At 44.0% G+C, this 17,870-nt stretch overlaps 1 protein-coding gene across 4 annotated transcripts in view; it reads left to right on the top strand.

Annotated features, from left to right (window-relative positions):
* CDH11 (cadherin 11) overlaps nt 1-17,870 on the top strand; it is a 148,351-nt gene that overhangs the window by 84,199 nt on the left and 46,282 nt on the right. The gene's annotated exons all lie outside the window — the stretch shown is intronic.

The following is a 17,870-nucleotide window of genomic DNA, read 5'->3' as shown; positions in this document are numbered from 1 at the left end:
CACCCACCAGACATTGAAAGCGGGACACAGGTGGTTGTTTTGGGGTTTTTTTTTGCCCCCCACAGCAGTCAGGCACTCATTCTGAATCTGAGCCTTAGGCTGCTTCTCAATTCTAAGGCTTAACACATCCTGATGGAAAACGAATAACTGAAGCAGACACCCATTAAATTTGACTGAGGGGCACCGTGGCCATTTCTGCGTGGGCAGCTGACCCGCTACCGACTTTCCGACTCTGCGGGCTGTGGGACAGGTATGAGCCCGAGCATTGGCCGAAGAGCAAATGTTATTATAATTACTGTTTATTATTTGAGTAGCTGTGGTCTTCCTGCCTACGTGTCCCGCCCCACCACTTCCTCTTTCTTTTCTTTTTTCTTTTTTTTAAGATTTCATTTATTTACTCATGAGAGACAGAGAGAGAGAGAGAGAGAGAGAGAGAGAGGCAGAGGGAGAAGCAGGCTCCATGCAGGGAGACAGATGTGGGACTCGATCCCAGGTCTCCAGGATCATACCCTGGGCTGAAGACAGGCGCTCAACCACTGAGCCCCCCAGGCGTCCCCCACTTCCTCTTTCTTGCCCAGCCTTTGCACTTTTACTATCTCAACTTCCTACTGTGACCTGAACACAGACTCTCATTTCTCGTCCGAGGTGTTGGCTCCTGTGGCTCCCAGCGGCTAGATTGCCCTTCCTACCCTGGAAGGTCTCATCCCTTCACGTACATGCCTTCAAGACGCCATCCAGATTTACCAAGTAGATCTTCCATGGGCGGCCACATCCTTGAACCCTGGTTTATGTGTCTCCACTGAGCTCTCTCATCCACTGATGCCCCATCAAAGCACCTTTCATGACATGCTTCCCATGTTCTGGGCTGCCTCCCGGCGCCACCCACCATGACGCTTCCAGAGTTGTGAGGACCGTGGCAGCCTCTTCTTGTCATTGCCTCTTCTTAGCTCAAGACCGGGTTCCCACCTCATGCTCTGGGCATGTTTGGTGAAAGCATTTCTACCATTTTTTGTGTGTCTGTGAACAAACATCTGTGAGGGCTGCATTCTTGAAAGTTCCTACTAGTCGCGCATGGTATGTGCTCCTGAAGTAAATGATCCTGACTCCAAGATTTGGGTATTGGTTGTTTTCTGAGAACTAGTGTCAACTCAGAGGATGAAAGACAATATTATTCCTAATTCCTCGATCAATTAGCACTGCAGATAATCCTCTCATCCTTAGGCCTTTTACACCGGAGGTCACCTGTCAATATCCAAGGGCCTGTTCCATCTTCTCTGAGGAAATCCAAGGCCCTTCCTTGGTTTTCTCTGACCTCAATTACAATGATGTTAAAAGTTCCCAAACTGTTTACATTTCTCCAGATGTGATCTCTTCTGTGCAGTGACGCTGCTTCCCCGAGGACTAGGCCAGAGCTTTCAGAGTTCACGTAGAAGATGTTTGGGGACAGAATGATTCTGGGATTTCGGATAAAAATAACTTGATGCTTGGAGATTGGCTTGCCTAGTCCACTTTTTTTATTTTTACAAATGAGTTTTCACTCCATCAGATAAATGTACAGGACTTCCAGTGAAATGTGGATTTCAGATTGGAAAAAATAATAATTTTAGTATAAATATATTCCCCCAAATTGTATGGGACATAGTCTTACTAAGAACAAGTGTTGTTTATCTGAAATTCTAATTTAATTGGTGTCCTGTATTTTTTCTTTATTTTCTTTATTTATTTTTTATTTTTTTTTAATTTTATTTTTTTGCTAAGTCTGACACCGTTAGCTCCCACAAAAGTAGATGACATGGCTATTATGATGTAACAGACTTGACATCATGGGAATGACAGGATTTGCAACACACAGATTTTCTGAGCCTTAAATGAATATTCAGTCCTAAGTCATATGATTAGGAGTGGAAAGTTTTCTACTTTAGCACGATGTGCTTTTTGCAAGCTTGTGATGATTATTCCTAGAAATCCATCTCATCTCAGAAAAGCAAGAGTTAGTTTAACATGGGACACAACTCAAGAGAAACCAGCCGCATTAAGACAGCTTTAAGGGAACTTGCAAAGTAGTTTTGTCACTTCAGCACACCACAAGCCTGACTGCAAGTACCAGGGGAATTCCCATTAAGGCCAGGTCCTCTCTTAAAAAAAAACGTTGGAATTTTGTGTTGTATAGGATATTGAGAAAGTGGCAGAGGAACTGTTTGGAGGAGAACCGAAGCCACATGACGGGATAAGGGCACAGCATCTCAAGAATCCATTTAGCCAGCATATTTGATGTCCACTTGTCTTCAATATAAACCTTCAATTCCCCATACTTTCTAAGGAACCGATATAAAATTGCCACTGTTCTGCTGTAATATGAGTTTCTCCTTTTTTATCACGATTTTCTTTTCCAAGATGGCTTCACTGGGAAAAAGAAATCATATCTTTATTACTTTTTGCAGGAAAAAAAAATGTATCTTTTTATGCTCACATTTCGATCTCCGTGCCGTTTGTGATTTGTAATTATTTGAAGACTTTGCTTCTCTTAAATACGTTCAATGAAATGTCTTTTTGGCTCTTTTCTAATGACCCCAGGAATATTTTTTCTAGCTTTTGATTTGGGTCCCACTTGTGTTTTGCTTTGAATTTTCCCCAAACGATACTTCCATCCCCTCCTCCTGTCAAAAAAAACCTACACTCCATTTACTTTATGGTGGCATCACTCTTCAGCCTGAAAAGTCATTCCCTTTTTTGTGTGGGAACCAAGTCACCAGGACACCTCCCTGTGTACCACTTAAACCTTTGTTCTCAGCAGCAAGATCCTAATGTTTACCCAAGCACTGAGGGTTGGGCATCTGTTGGAGTCCATGTGCAAACTGGTACAATACTGACATAAGACAAGGACATAAATTATGTATCAACCAAAGCCTGGCTCAGCTCACTCCGGACAGGACAGAGCAGAATCTGGCAGCACCTCACAAAGACTCAGCCCTAAGGTCTGTTGGGAGATCTCTGCTGCAGAGTGAAGAAGGGAAGGGAGGGGAGACGCAGGCATGGGTGAGTGTGTTGGGAGGTGGGGAGATCGAACAGCTGGAAGGCAGTAGACCCTATTAAGACCCCAGAGTCCTTGATCTGGGTTGGTACGAAGAGGATCATCTGAGGCAAGAGCCCAGTGGCTGCCAGAGATACCTAGGTACAGGCAGAAGGCAGCATCATTTACTGTCTCCCCTGTCCAGGTGGAGATGGGACCCCAAGCAGTAGGTAAACATGCTAGGGGCAGGGGCAGACCCCGGAGAAAAACCTGGCATGGCCTGAGTGGAACCTCAAAGCCCTCAGCAGTCCAGCCAGGCTTCTCAGCAAAGCAGCAGTCGCAGGGATGACAAGACGGGGAGTTTTGCATGAAACAGGGTACAAACTTGGCTTCAGAGGAGGGCTGGGAAGGAGGCTATGGTGCCCTCCTACCATTTCTACTTGCAGAAACCTACCCATCTTCCACCTAGATCTAGGTCCTGTCTCCTTTGTTCATAAAGTGGCTCTGCCATTCTGAGTATATCTTGACCTCTCTTCATGTTTATTGATTTTACTGAGCTAACTTGATCTGGGGCTGTTATTCTCTGAGTGTGTACATTCTTCAAATCAACTAGCCTTCAAGTTCTGAATCTCTCCCCGACCTCTACCTCGTGAGTGCTGGGTGTGCTTGGTTAGATGGCTGGACTTGAGATCTGAGAATGTCTGGATGTGGACTAGATGGAGGATTGGACCTAAGACCGGGGACGGGGATGCATAGAGCCCACACCTGAGGGACCCAGTATCATGGTTGGATTAGAAGCAGGAATTGGGGGGCATCGGGGTGGCTCAATGGTTGAGCATCTGCCTTTGGCTCAGGTCATGATCCCGGGATTCTGGGATCAAGTCCCGCATCAGGCTCCCCATAGGGAGCCTGCTTCTCCCTCTGCCTGTGTCTCTGCCTTTCTCTGTGTCTCCAATGAATAAATAAAATCTTAAAAAAAAAAAAAAAAAAAAAAAGCAGGAGTAGGCTCTGAACCAAGAGACCAAGCCGTGTTTCTGCGGCCTCATGAGCAGCCACCCTGGAGATGCAAAGGTGGGCATTTCCATCACGGATGCCTTGCCAAGGATGTCTAAGTCCTCGATGGCAAAGTTCATGACATAGAGCAATCATTTTGCTGTTCCTCATTCATCTGCTCCTTGGCAGATGAGGCAGCTGTGATCTGAAAGGACTTTCCCTTACTGAGTGATTCCAGAGAGCACTTTCCACATTACCAGTGGTACCACGGATTGCAGATTTTGTTCTTCCAGTAAAATCTTTTTGGAAGGAGGTACTTAGTTGATCAATGTAAGATGCCGGCGAGCGATGGTAAAACTTCCTCCTGGCTGTGCGTGCTTCTCCTAGGGAGACGTGCCTGCCTGAGGAAATGTCTGTTTGGACTTTGTCACACTGGTACTCTATCAACTGATTAAAATTTCATGTTATTTTGCTTTTTTAATGTAATCTTATAAACAAACAAATGAACAAAAACCAGCTAATATCACCTCTTTCCTGTTGAAAACAGGATTGAATCTTTGCAGCGTGGGTATTGAATTGACCAGTGGTGTGAGTAGCTGTTGGGTAACAGCCGCTCTTCCTGTCAGAGAGTGATTCCGGGCCTCACCTCATGCCCTCAGATGAAATATTGATGTGTGGGATTTGCCTCTTCCACCGTGTAACTCCTCCTTCCCTGAGCAACATACCCATTCTTTTCAACAACGATTAGCTCATGGGATCTCACAGACCTGCCTCATGTTGAGCTGGCTTCTTTGTTAGAAGATATTTATTGTCTGGCTGCCTTCCCACGGTCCCCTGCACCACTTGCCTTTTATTAATCATTAGCACCTTCTTTGGAGGCTGAGGCAATGAAGGATGTAGAGCAAAATTTTGTTCTTACGTGCAAAACATTATGAGGGAGGGGAAAAATCATGCTTCATTCACTCAAGGACTACTTGGAAGAGTGGGGCAGGCTGGAGAACATCAACAGTGGAGGGAGACCCTCTAAGGAAACATCAAAGGAGCTGGTGATGGTTGACCCTTGGGCGAAACACCCATTCTCTAAGACTCCCAGTAACCTATGTGCTTCCTGAGGACAAAGAACGTGTTTCTTAACTAAACTACTGCAGAAAATCCAAGTCTCCACCAATATTTCTTAAATGGCTGCTCTTAAATGCTTACATGTGGAGTAAAATCTAGCTGAGTTCTGACCACCCATCCCCAGAAAGAAAAATAATAATAATGAGCTCCATAGGAGAATTACAGAGAAGTTTAACACGAAGGGTAGATAGACAAGAGCTTCCGAATGGACCATTTATGGCTTCAGGTTTCATTTTCGGGGCTAACTAGTCACCTGAGCTAAAGGGAGTGCTCCGAAAGTGAAGTGCCTCATGTCCTTGTTTCCTTATCTGGACAATGGACGCAATAACACAACACTCCTGAGGATGCTGGAGGGAAAGAGGCGACAAAGAACGCACGGGCAGCGCCTAGCGCAGGGCCTGCCACGCTAGGTGCTCAGGGATGGCCTTGTCCTCGCCAAGCAGGGGCTGAATGGAAGATGAGTGCTTTTTGCCAGGATGGCCTCCTGGAACTTCTCCAGCTGGAAAAGCCCATGCCATCTCATGTGACAAGTTCCTGGCAGCTTTGGCCACACTTGCCATGATTGTTCCATTCCCATCGTCGATTACGGATAATTGAGAGGCTCTGGTCTCTGCAGAGGGCCTTCTGGCCTGGATCCCTATTGAGTCTGGGGCTCTGGTCTATTTTCACAGCTTTTCTTGTTCGAATCAGCCGTCTCGCCACCACACACGCCATCCCCCAGTCGGGGAGCTCCACCCAGGGTCCCTATCCTCACAAGTCACCGCTGCAAAATCCTTCTGGGTCCAGGAGCACAGAGATGTGCCCAGGTCTAGGGAGGAGCCCATTGGCAGCCCCTGACAGAGTTCATATCCCTCGCAGAGAAGAGGAGTGGAATCACATCTCCTTCCTGTAATGCTGACAGGTCATTTGCATTCATCTACAACCTGCGCTACTAAAGGCTAAAAGCCAAAACTTTAATAAAAAATGACCCAAAGAAATGGAAGTTGCCGCTCCTGTCAGGATTTCCCCATCTGCTCCCCTCACCTGGGCAGCGGCCATTACACTTTTATAAAAACCTTCCCTACCTATTATCTCATTCCACCCTCAGATTAACTGGGGAACCAGGGAGGTCAGGCATCATCCGTCCTATTTTTGTCATAAGAGAAAACAGGCTCAGGGAGGTGAAGTGAGTTGTCAGCTGTCAGTGGCCCCATAGTTCCCCTAACCCAGGAGATCATGGGCACTGAAGCCGGAATTTACTAACTCACTGATGGGCCGAGAGAGGGAGTCTGTTCGGTATCAAGATCTCAGAAGTGCTTTCTTTTCTTCCTTTATTTATTTTTTTTTTTAATGCAGCAGAACAGCTTTGCAAGGACACATTTTGCTGAGTCTGGTTGCACCTCTGTTGGCTGTGGGGGGTGGGGCCAACCCGTTCAGCTGTCCCCACCCATTGTGGTCCCTTCCCTCTTAGATTTTCGGGACATTCTGCTGGTCATCTCTGGAGAGCCATCCATCCTATCCAGCCCTTCATTTCACAGATGGGACAACAGAGGTCTAGACCACCGGGCGTTGCACAATGAGTTTGTGGCAGACCTTTGTGTGTCTAGCAGAGTGTTCTTGCATGTCTTCTCCATTCTACAGACCCTTTATGCTTCAGATGAAGATCTTTTAGAGCCTAAAACCAACACATACTAACAGAACTTTTTTTCAATAATAAAAGTGACCACTGAGCACTTGAAGTGAGGAAGTACATTTTTAATTGTGTTTGATTTAAGTGAACTAAACTTAAAAGGCCACATGTGTCTAGGTTGCCACCATATTGGATGGCGTAGCTCTAGCCCAGTGGTTCTCACCTCTGGTACACCAGAACCACCTGGGGAAGCTCAAAAGTAGTGATACCTGGTTTTCATTGATTTTGCTTGGTGTTGAGTAAGGCCCGGCAATGGAATTTTTAAGACTCCTCAGCTAATTCTAATGTGCAATCAAGTTCTAGGGACACGAGTCTAAATGTTAAGCTTCATGAAGGACAGAGGCCATGCCAGCTATACACATTATACTCAGTTGCAAGGAATTCAGTGAGGAATTGGGTATGTTCCTAATTCTTAGAGAACTCCATATATCTTGGGGAAGAGGAAGACATAATCAAGGACAAAAATTATTAGAAGTGTCCTTATTAAATTGCTTAAAAGGCCAATGTGGTCCAAGGGAGTGGAAATGGTCACTTCTACTTGGAGGAAGGAGAAAAAGAGGCAGTCCCTATGGTAATGATTCCAGTAATGAATTATAAATAAGGTAATTTTTTTTTTCCAGAAATGCATTTGTAGCAAGAGATGTTTCTGCCAGGCAAGTCAAAATTCACATCTGTAATTCACAATAGGATTAACCTGGGATTACGGAAAATCTAATTAAGTGAACCATATTATCTGAGACCCACAAAAGACACTTAACGTTGCCTTTGAAAGTCCTGCCTGTCTGAAAGTGTTCAGCATATGCTTCAGAAAATGCTCTGCACATGTACAAGGCACTTGACTGGTTTGCTGTATCCCATTACTTTTCTTTTATGTTCAACTTTTTAAAAAATCCCATTACTTTTGATAAATGACGTTAATACATCTGAAAAGAAAGAATCAGGCTTCAAAGATTGGATTATTTGAGACTACAATGAGATCATTATGAGGCTATTGTTGGTGTCTACTTTCTAAAAATAAGAGGGGGAGAAAACCTTCTGTGGTATATGTAAAGATACCCCCCCCCCCCAAAAAAAAAAGCCATTAAAAATGTGGCAAGGTTTAGTCTGCTCTTCGCGTGATAGCATGGTTGGGGGAGGTAGGTTAGAAAGAGACCTCCAGAACAGCCCACCCACACTCTGGTCAGAATCTAGCTTCCGATAATTGGAAGCAGCTTGACTTTCTGCGTTCCTCACTTCTGTTCGGAGGCTGATTACGCCGGATGGCTGCATGTGGACCACAGTGGATTGGGGTCACAGGCTGGCTGTTGCAGGATTCTGAAGCCTCGGCAGTGGTGATTTAAAGCACTCTCTCCCCTTGTCTTAGTAATTATTTCAGAAAAACCACATCAAGCCCTTGTCAGTTATTAGGACCACCTTGGGATAATTCCTCCCCTTATTGTTCATACTTTAAAAAAAATATTCTTTGTGGAAAGTGGTTCCCTGCAGATAATATCCAGCGATAATATGCAGATTGTTTTCCCTCTTCCTGTTCTCCACTGTCAGTCCTCAAAGAGAGCTCCCAGGTCCTTATTTATGAATGTGTTTTTCCCTTAGAGAATGTGAACTGGTTATTTCCGGAGAAGTAGTTTGCAAGGGACGACTGCTTTTAAGCCGGGTTTGGGGCGCAAGAGGGCAGGGTAGACGCTGGATAAATTATCTTTCACTCGGTGCTTTCTCTTTCGTTTTTCCTCTCCAGAGGGAGGACTTCAGGTTTTGTTCACATTGGTTTTTGCTTTTGTTTTCTTATTTTGCACAAGTTGCTTGTCATTTCACTATCTCCCTTTTCCTGTTTGTCGTCTGAAGAAAGACTGAGTGGAAGGTGTAGGGAAGGGTTTCATCCAGTTCTGGGACTCTAGCACAGAGTGCAGCGGAACGCCCAAACTGAGAACAGAAGTGGTAACGCTGATGATGCCTCCTCTTGGAAGAACTCAGAAACCTAGCTCCACTCTGAAACCTTCCACGTGAGCATCAGTCCCTAGGCTTCACAAACTTCACACGTCTGAAACCAAATGCATGCTCTTTATCCCCAGACCAGCCCCTCTCCTGTTGAAGCCAGGAACAGCAGCACCATCTTCAGACTATAGCCTCATGCTCTGTCCTCCACCTGCCCCGTTCCCAAGACCCTACACATCTGCATGGTTTCCAGAAGGGCCTCCTTTCCTCTACCAGAGGCTTATTTTTCCTATCTAGAACATGTTACCCCTCACTTGAATCTTTGTTGGCCACATGCCCTTCTCTATCCAGATATTCTAGAATCTTCTGTGCTGTCCTAGATGGTAGCCACTAGCCACATAAGGCTTTTGAGCTCTTGACATGTGGCTAGTCCAAACAGAGATGTGCTGTAAGTTTAAAATACGCACTGGGCTTTGAAGATTTAGGACCAAAAATAAATAAATAACCGGAGCGTGTGTATGTATAAAATACCTCAATAATTCATATATTTATTTCATATTAAAATGATACCATTTGAGGCATACTAGATTAAATAAAATATATTGTTAAAATTCACATACCCATTTTTTAAACTTTTAAAAATGTGGCATCTACATAATTTAAAATTATACCTGCAATGCGTTATATTTCTCTTGGACAACACTGTCTACTTTATCTCATTTCCCTCATTTATTTGTGTTGTCATATTTAACAATTCCTGTACTAAGTATTATTTTGCTTATCTCCTCTTAATGGACAGCCTCTTTCAGCCTTCCGTAAGGCTCGCACTTTACTACATGTTGTATGTAGTCACTTTATTGATAGTAGGTCATACCAGTGTATCCAGGGCTTATAGTACATATTTGTGTATTCTTGTTGAAGGAACAAAACTCCTGATTTATCATATTGACCACCTGCCCTATGCCAGGCCATGTCAAGTTCATATGTGACTCTTCCTGTGCGTCATCTCCTTTCCTTTAAACTCTCCCTCTAAGAGTGGTCCTCATGTTTTCACCATGGCGGCATGGAGACTCATGGAGGCCGAGTCATACACCTGGTGAACAAGCGGGAACTCTTGAGCTCTACTCCTCTAACCCCACCTGACTCCTGAGCCCATGCTCTTAACAATTGTGTCAGAACTCCCAGTTCCCGTGGCACTTTCTCCTGTATACCTCTGACAGCTTGGATTCCGTCAGTCTCTGGATGCCCATTGCCTTACCAGGTGAAGCTTCATGAATCCTTATGTTGGGACTCAAAGCCTGTCACATTAACACGGTCTGCACCGTCTAGTTCCAGAGGGCGCCACTACCATTGTATCTGGTATAAGTGCAGCCTCCTGGAGATGTGCATGGAGCAGTCCTGCCAGGTGGGTCCAGACTTTCTCAATTAGGTGAAACCTCCATCCGGGGAAGGTTGCTGTGTCTCAGCGCAGCACAGACTCACAGGCCCCTGTAGACGTGGAAGACCTTAGTAGGCTATTGTCGGCCTCCTCTTTCAGGAGAAGTAGAAAGTCTAGGAGGAAGAAGGATTTTTTTCTAAAGTTCCACAACTGTTCAGTGACAGAACCTTTGCCAGAACACAAGTGTCTTGACTTCTGTTGTGAAAGTCTCCCTGTGGCTCCAGTGTTTCTTATGTGTTCATAAATGAAGGAGGCGTTTGCTATGTGTGAACAAATGATCTCCACAACTATAGTGCTGCACCCTTTATCAGAACCACCTAATTTATTCCTCTTGATTATTATAGTTTTCTAGGTTTGCTGTCTGAGGATAAAAGAAAGCATTCCAGTTGGCTCACTTAGAGGAGACCTATTGTCATTCCTTATATGGAAACTCAGGAACAGAAAGAAGATCAGTATTTCGGGGCCCAAGTAGACAGCAACCGGAGGGCAGTCCTTGATCGCCAGGATTTTCAGAACACAGGGCCATGTGTTGTGCCCTTTACCTGGCTTAGGGACAGAGACCAAGTTTGTTTCTATTTGGTTACTAAGTGGCTTGCTTATAACCTTGATTTTACCAAATCTTTGGCCATGGAGGATGACTGTGCCATCCCTCGGGCAGCCCGTCACCTTCCTGTTTGAGTTCCCTCACTCACTGGAACATGGTTCCTGTTTTCTTTTGTTCAAGTTCCCAGGCAGATCCTATTCACCCAGCTTGTCCTTATGAGCCAGATTACACAGGGGAAAACAATCAGCGATCCATTTAAGATTTGGTTATTCCTGGAGTAGATGCAGCTCAATCAGCCATGGCTCAAGATGAGAGTGGAAGCTTCAGATGGTGGAGATCGTGGAGATAGGTGTTTACTTGGAAGAAGCTGGAGTGGGCAAGGACCAAAAGACCAGAATGATATGGTACAAATTCATCTGTAGAGGTGTGCTCCCTGTTTCCTCAGTACTGTGTACGGAAGTCCTGCTTGCACCGAGCCCATCACACCATTATTCATCCGCTTAGAAGACTGTCTCACTGTTGTTCAAGTACGGTCTACATACAGAGCAGAGATACACAGCAGCCTATGTATCCCCGGGGTCCAACCCAGGCCTGGCACTGTGAAAAGTTATTGCTGAATGAAGGAACCAGCAAATAAAGAAAGCTTTATAGATATTTACTGCTCTGAGACAAAGGGAGATTTACGTACAGGCCTTTGATACCGCAAATGAAGTTGCATCATGTTGAGCATCTGTTTATCATTGCCATTTGTGCCCTAATTTTCCCTCAGGTATTTCAGCTCATGCAAAAAAAAAAAAAAATTGAAAATAAAATCTTTCTCTTTCCACACATTCATAGACAGTGTTTATTCACAGACTGAGATGACACGGCTGACATTATTTCCTGTATGTGTTGACATATTTTATTCATCTTGATGATTAACATTTTAAGATATTACAGTGAGAAAAAGACTGTCCTAAGGATTGAGTAGAGCACAAGTAACAAGTACTTCATTGCACACATTGTATTTAATCATCTTATTAATGGACGTTTACTTAATTATTTGAAGAGCTAAGTAAATAATCACGGAATGATTCTACATGTTTGGGGTCTGGGAAGTGAAGGTGGATTGCAATGATACTTTGTGGCCGTGCGAGCCTGAGGATATAAAGGTTGGTTGTACATACTTTAAAAATAAATGAAATTCTTGTTGAATGAGGATTATTTTCAATATCGAATATAGGTTTGGAGCTGAGATGATCCTTGAGGATGGATCATTGCAGTCTCCTTGTATCAAAGATGAGGAACATGGACTCCCAGGGTTCGGGAGTCAGCTAAAGCTAAAGCATGGGTTTTGCTGTCACATAAACTTAAATTTGAATTGCAGCCTTGCTAGTGATTTAGGGTGTTCCCTCAGGTGACTTTCTCAACCACTCTGTGGTTACAATTTGGGTGATCTTTACATAAAAGTCGTGGTAAAGGTGCCATCAAATGATATAAGTGCCAAGCCCTGTGTAGAGTGCCCATCCCTGGAAAAATCGAGCACTTGGTCAAGGATAACCTCTACAGTCGTTACCTGATGTTAGGTAGCCTGTAAGTGATGGAGCCAGGATTGGACACAGGTCTGCCCAACACCAGGCAGTGAGTGACCTTTCCACTTTCAAAGCTGAGATACTCATGTGGTTCTCTATTTCTCTGGAAGTAGAGAATCAGACTTAGATTGAAGCACTTTAAAATTTCCCCCTCTCCCCTAGAGAACGTTATGGTCCTTGATAAGGGGCCCCATTTGCTGCACACTTTGACGTCGGAATTTGGTGTTGGAGCCGTGGAGCAACAATGACCTTTCCGCCGTCTTTCCCGTGTTTTGCACCTGAGCAGAAGTGATCACGACCCCACGCTTACGCTCTGCTCCGAGTGTAGGAATCAGGGAAGAAGAACTAGGATTCAGTGGTTCTTCTAATGCTTCCTTTCCCCATTCTCTGTGATTTCCACGGACCTGGCATAAATCCTGTGATTTGATTTGAAACTAGAGACCAGCCCAGTGCTGAGTGATGAGATCTGACCGGGGAATAAAATATGCTTGAATTAATTTGCATAATAGAATCCCATTGGTTACAAAGCTGTGTTTGTTGAAGTGGAGAGCAGAGCCCCCCACCCCGGGCTCCCCCGCAAGGGCAAGGGGACCTGCACATGCAGAATGGAGTTTTGAGTTCTGGTGTGGGCCTCGATCATATTCCTAACGTAATGATAACCTGTCTTTAACTGTAAATTAGCTCCCTGGAAATGAAAAGAACAGGTCAGCCCATCTGATCCTTCCAGCTCTGTGGGGAGGAGAAAGCTGAAAAACCAAAGCCACTTGCTTTCTGCTAAGCGCTTTCGTCTTTCTTTCTCTACCCGATAACAATTTCCAGCAGGAGTCCAAATATACTTAAACACCCGTATATGTCATTCTCCTTTACGGAGACAAAAGCAGGCACAGCAAGAGGGTTTTATGCTCAAGGCGCAATAGCTTATGACGGGCTATCTGCTCTCAAGATAGAGGGGTGAGCCTTCCACTTAGAGCTGGTGGTTTTGCAAATCCATTTTCCTGTCATGTTATTACTCCTGTGACTTTCAACAGCATTTATTTTTCCTTGCAAGCAATATGCTCCCACTATAAAATGAAGTCCGCCTATATGTTTCAGTGGAACCCCAATGCTTAGACATCCTGGCATACTGCTGGAAAGTGCTTTAATGGAAAGATTGCTTGAGACTTGCCTTGGGGGTCTTTACTAAAACCAATTAGAACATTGATATATTTCCCTAATTATTACTGATGTCAAAGTCTTCTTAGGAGGGCAGTCTCCTATTAATTTTCATGTATGTTCCCTGCAAACTCTTTACCATTGAACACATCAATCAGGTCTCTAGATTTTAGAAGCATTTCTTTAAGGAAACAAAAAAAAAAATAAATCTCCCTGAACACGTTTTTGAAACTTATACATTTAGAAATTTTGAAACAAAGCATTTAAAAATTAAAAAAAAAAAAAAAGCAAAGATGAACTTTTGTGTAATGTGTTGTTTAAAGGCTGGTTGTACTGCGTTGTTGATGCAATTACTTCCTGTTCGTCTTCACTCTGGTCACTGCGATAAAATGCTTTATCCTCCTCTTTCGGGTTTGGTTTTAGTATTTTAGTCACCACCGGTGCCACCAAAACTTAAATTATTATCATTTTAAGGCTGTTATGTGTGTATCACGATGTGTGTCTATATTTGCTCAGCATCCTTCTCTTAGAAAGGCGGTGTAGCGCAGGATCGTAGGGGAGGAGGATACAGGTCTCGGAGCCAAACATCCGAGGCTCGTGTCCCAGCTCCTCCACTCGCTTGATTCTGTAACCGTGGGCAAGTGACTTAATCTTGGCTATGCCTCAGACTGCTTACAATAGCAATACTACTATCGGTGAAGGGTTATTGTGAAAATTTGATGACTCAACTCATAGAAAGCATTTAGAAGAGTATTAGGCAGATCATAATGCTGGATGCATATTAACTATTATTACTATTTTAATCAGTCATATTGTTAGTGTATACCAAGGTCTGATGTTGGTTTACTTCAGGTGCCTTCTAGGTTCCAGTATCCAGCATAGGAACCATATCATTTCCTTACGAATTGAGGCAGAAACAAATAGCAGGAGTTGGTATTGTTCACTGATTAAGAACACAGACACCAGAGCCAGATGGCATGGGTTCAAATTCCAGCTCTGCTATTTCCCAGAAGCATAGCTTTGCACAAATTGCTTCACTTATCTGGGCTCCAGCTTCCTCATCCTTTATAATAAGAATATTGATAGTACCTATTCATAAATTTGTTATCGAAATAAATAGCTGAATTAGTATTTGTAAAGTTATTAGAACAGTAGCTAGAGAAAGCTTTTGCTAAGTGAGTTTTCATTCTGAAAGTGAGTATTTTTAAGCTATGTCTTAAAATTCATCATATATATATATATACCTGAGACTAATCTTTAAAATAATATTACATATTACATATAGTCATATAATTACTTTCAAATAATGAGTTATTTTTAAGAGCCCAGTTGGTCTTGCTATTCTTTTCAAAAGAAGAAGGTAGAAAATTTCATCTTTTTGGTAATGGGTTCGTTGTTTTTGGGTCATGTGGAAACTCTTAAATTCATTAGTATCAAGCTAGATTTTTTTTTTTTTTATCAAGGGAGAAAAGTTGTCATCTAGTTTTAACACTTCTAGTGTCAGAAATAATTGTGCTTTACAGCAAAATGGCAGCCAGAAGAAAGAGGTGCAGAAATATGAACTTTAATTAAACCCTTTCTTTCAAATACACTTCACAGTTTATATGCAAGAATAATTTATCACCATGTGAATGAACACTTAATACTTGGCATGGTGTAAAATGGGCAGGGATCTTGTCGCTGTCGCACCATATGGTCTTTTCTGTTTCTTCTTGAGATTCTATGGTAGCAGTATCAAGTTTGCACTTGAAGTATGTGGTTCAGATCATACATTCAACTTTTATTGATGGCTTTCTTTTTTTCCCTAAGATTTTATTTATTTATTCATGAGAGACACACACAGAGAGAGAGAAGGGGGGCGGGGCAGAGACACAGGCAGAGGGAGAAGCAGGCTCCATGCAGGGAGCTCGACGTGGAACTCGATCCCGGGTCTCCAGGATCACGCCCTGGGCCGAAGGCAGGCGCTCAACCGCTGAGCCCCCCGGGCATCCCTGATGGCTTGCTTTCAAAAGCACAGTTACTGGATCTATAATTATATATAAGGTATAATTCCAATCATAAAGATGCATCCAGTTTAATAAAGAGACAGCATATGAATCAGAAGAAATCCCCAACAATCACTCACTGGAGCCCCAATCACGAATATGAAACTGGAAGCCATTTGTAGAAAATGTCACCCAAAGGCTTTATTTTGGAGAGAATGTACCAACACAGGAATGATGCAGTCCCATGATAAGGTACTGACAGATTCTCAACCATATATCTGGCTTCCTGGCTTAAACCAGGGATCTTTCTATTGCTTCACATTGACTCATTTTAGGATCTGACTTCTCCTGGGTCCCTCTCTGTGCTTTTTTTTTTTTTTTCCACACAGTTAGTTTGGATTGCAAGAAGCAGCATTTGATGTATTATTAGCACGCCCAAGTCTGAGGACGAAGCTGTTGAATGATGACACTGCCTTTTTAACCTCTCTCTCTCTTCCACACAACCTTTACCATACCCTGAGATGTCTGTCTCCAACAAATATTGGACTCCTATTCCTCGAATAGAGACTAACAAAATACATTATAGAATATACGGGGGGGGGGGGGGGCAGTGATGGACGCCCAAAATTATCTGCACATCTGTGGCCTCTTAGATACATTTTGCTATATGACAAAGGAAGCGGAAAGGCTTGGCTTGGCGAAGCCAAAGACCATCAGAAAGAAAAATGTCCTGCTCCAACAAATTAGAATTTCACCAATTCCCTTATTTTCCAGACTACCAAGACCAGATGGCTATGGTATCCCCATGTACCTCTTATGCCTCAATTCCTCTCTTAGAGAAAACACCTCACCATCCTTTTCTGAGCATCTCCATCTGCAAGGCAAGAGCATCTCCTTCTACTGAGTGACACCTATGGGCTTGGATTGCGGCATTCTAGGAAGAAAGGAAGAGACCCATGCTGTGTCCAATTCCCAACTCTGTATGAAGCCCCGTATGTGGGCAGCAACTTGCCCTCCCCATGGTTCAGATGAGACCACTCCTAGAGGCTCAGGATGCCTGACTGATATGCCCAACGTCACCTATATTGTAAGATGTAGAAGTGGTATTCTAACCGAGGTCTATCTGACCTCCAAGTCTAGGTACATGCCACTATGCCAAGATTCATGCACCTTCCCTTTTGTTCTCCTCCCCCATCACCACTACCTTAGTACTAGATAGCTAAGAATTACATGATTTTGTTTCTACAGTGCTCAAGAGGCTCACCTCATTTAGACTCACTGGTGCTGAAATGAGGTGTCATCTTTAGTACCAGAGTGTTACCCTCCATGCCCAACAATCTTCTGTGAATAGCTCCTGTCCCTGGCGGGCATGGTAATGGGGATTGCCTGATTTTGGGACCTAGGGTTCCAGCTGAAGTCTGGGTGGCGCACCAGGGGAAGAGGATAATTGTCCAGAAGAGATTGCAGGGTGCCAAGAGAGTGGAAGAAGCCAGGGGAGTTCCAAAGGACATAATTAAGTTTCCAGCAGCAGCAAACTAGGTTTAGTGAAGAAGTCCAGGAACCCAAGGCAGAAATTAAAGACCAGAGTAACTGCAGGTCAGAAATCTACGAGGGCTGTGGAAGGCTCATCCTCTACTGATGAGTAGCTGAGCCATGACTGGGTGCCAGGAACAAGGCCTTTGGACCAGCTGGTGGGGAGTGCTCTTTCATATTGCGTCTCGTGGTTGGAAAAAGCTGTTAAAGTATCCGTTCCAAGACTGTCAGGTTAAGGAAGGATCTTCAGGTTCTCGGGTGGACCTTTGATCCAACAAGAGCAAATCTTGCTCATTAAGTTGATACCATAGCATTCATTTATCCACCATGAGGATAATCCATTATTTCACTGACACATGTTTTTGTGATCATGGGTGGTTTCTCAGGATCTGCCCCAGTCTCCTTTCTCTGGCAGGGTCCATTGCTGCCTTTCTCCTTATACCATCCAGTCATGCTGACCAGCGTCGGGATGTGCTGTGCTTGTGGTGAGCTCCGGGCTTTGGGGCACATTGTTCCTCTGGACGGTCCTCCCATCTACTCCCTTCTGATCACAGTAGCTCTTGCTTCAGGGTGGAGCACAGCCACCCTGCACTTGGGGAGTCTCCACAGCTGCCCCCACTCTCCGCCATGTCCACCCTTAATCCCCATCCCTTAGATGTTCATCTCCTGGACTCTCGTGATGCCCAGAGTTTCCCTGTTATGAAAACATACCCTAGTACAATTGTGATCAATAATAATAACAGATAAGTATGGAGTGCTTGCTGTGTACCAGACGTTGTGCTAAGGGATTTAGAGGCATAAGTCATTTAATCCCCGTGTCAACCTTGCAGTGAGTATGATTAGCATCCCCATTTCATAAATGAGCAAGCTGAGCACAAAGAGCTGTTAGCTTACCCCAAACCCAGAGTTAGTCAGTGGTTAAAC

Source organism: Canis aureus, chromosome 3 (assembly GCF_053574225.1).
Source record: "Canis aureus isolate CA01 chromosome 3, VMU_Caureus_v.1.0, whole genome shotgun sequence".
NCBI classification, from domain to species: Eukaryota; Metazoa; Chordata; class Mammalia; order Carnivora; family Canidae; genus Canis; species Canis aureus.
Note: the sequence above shows the minus strand (reverse complement) of the source record. Positions and strands in the feature narration are given on the sequence as shown.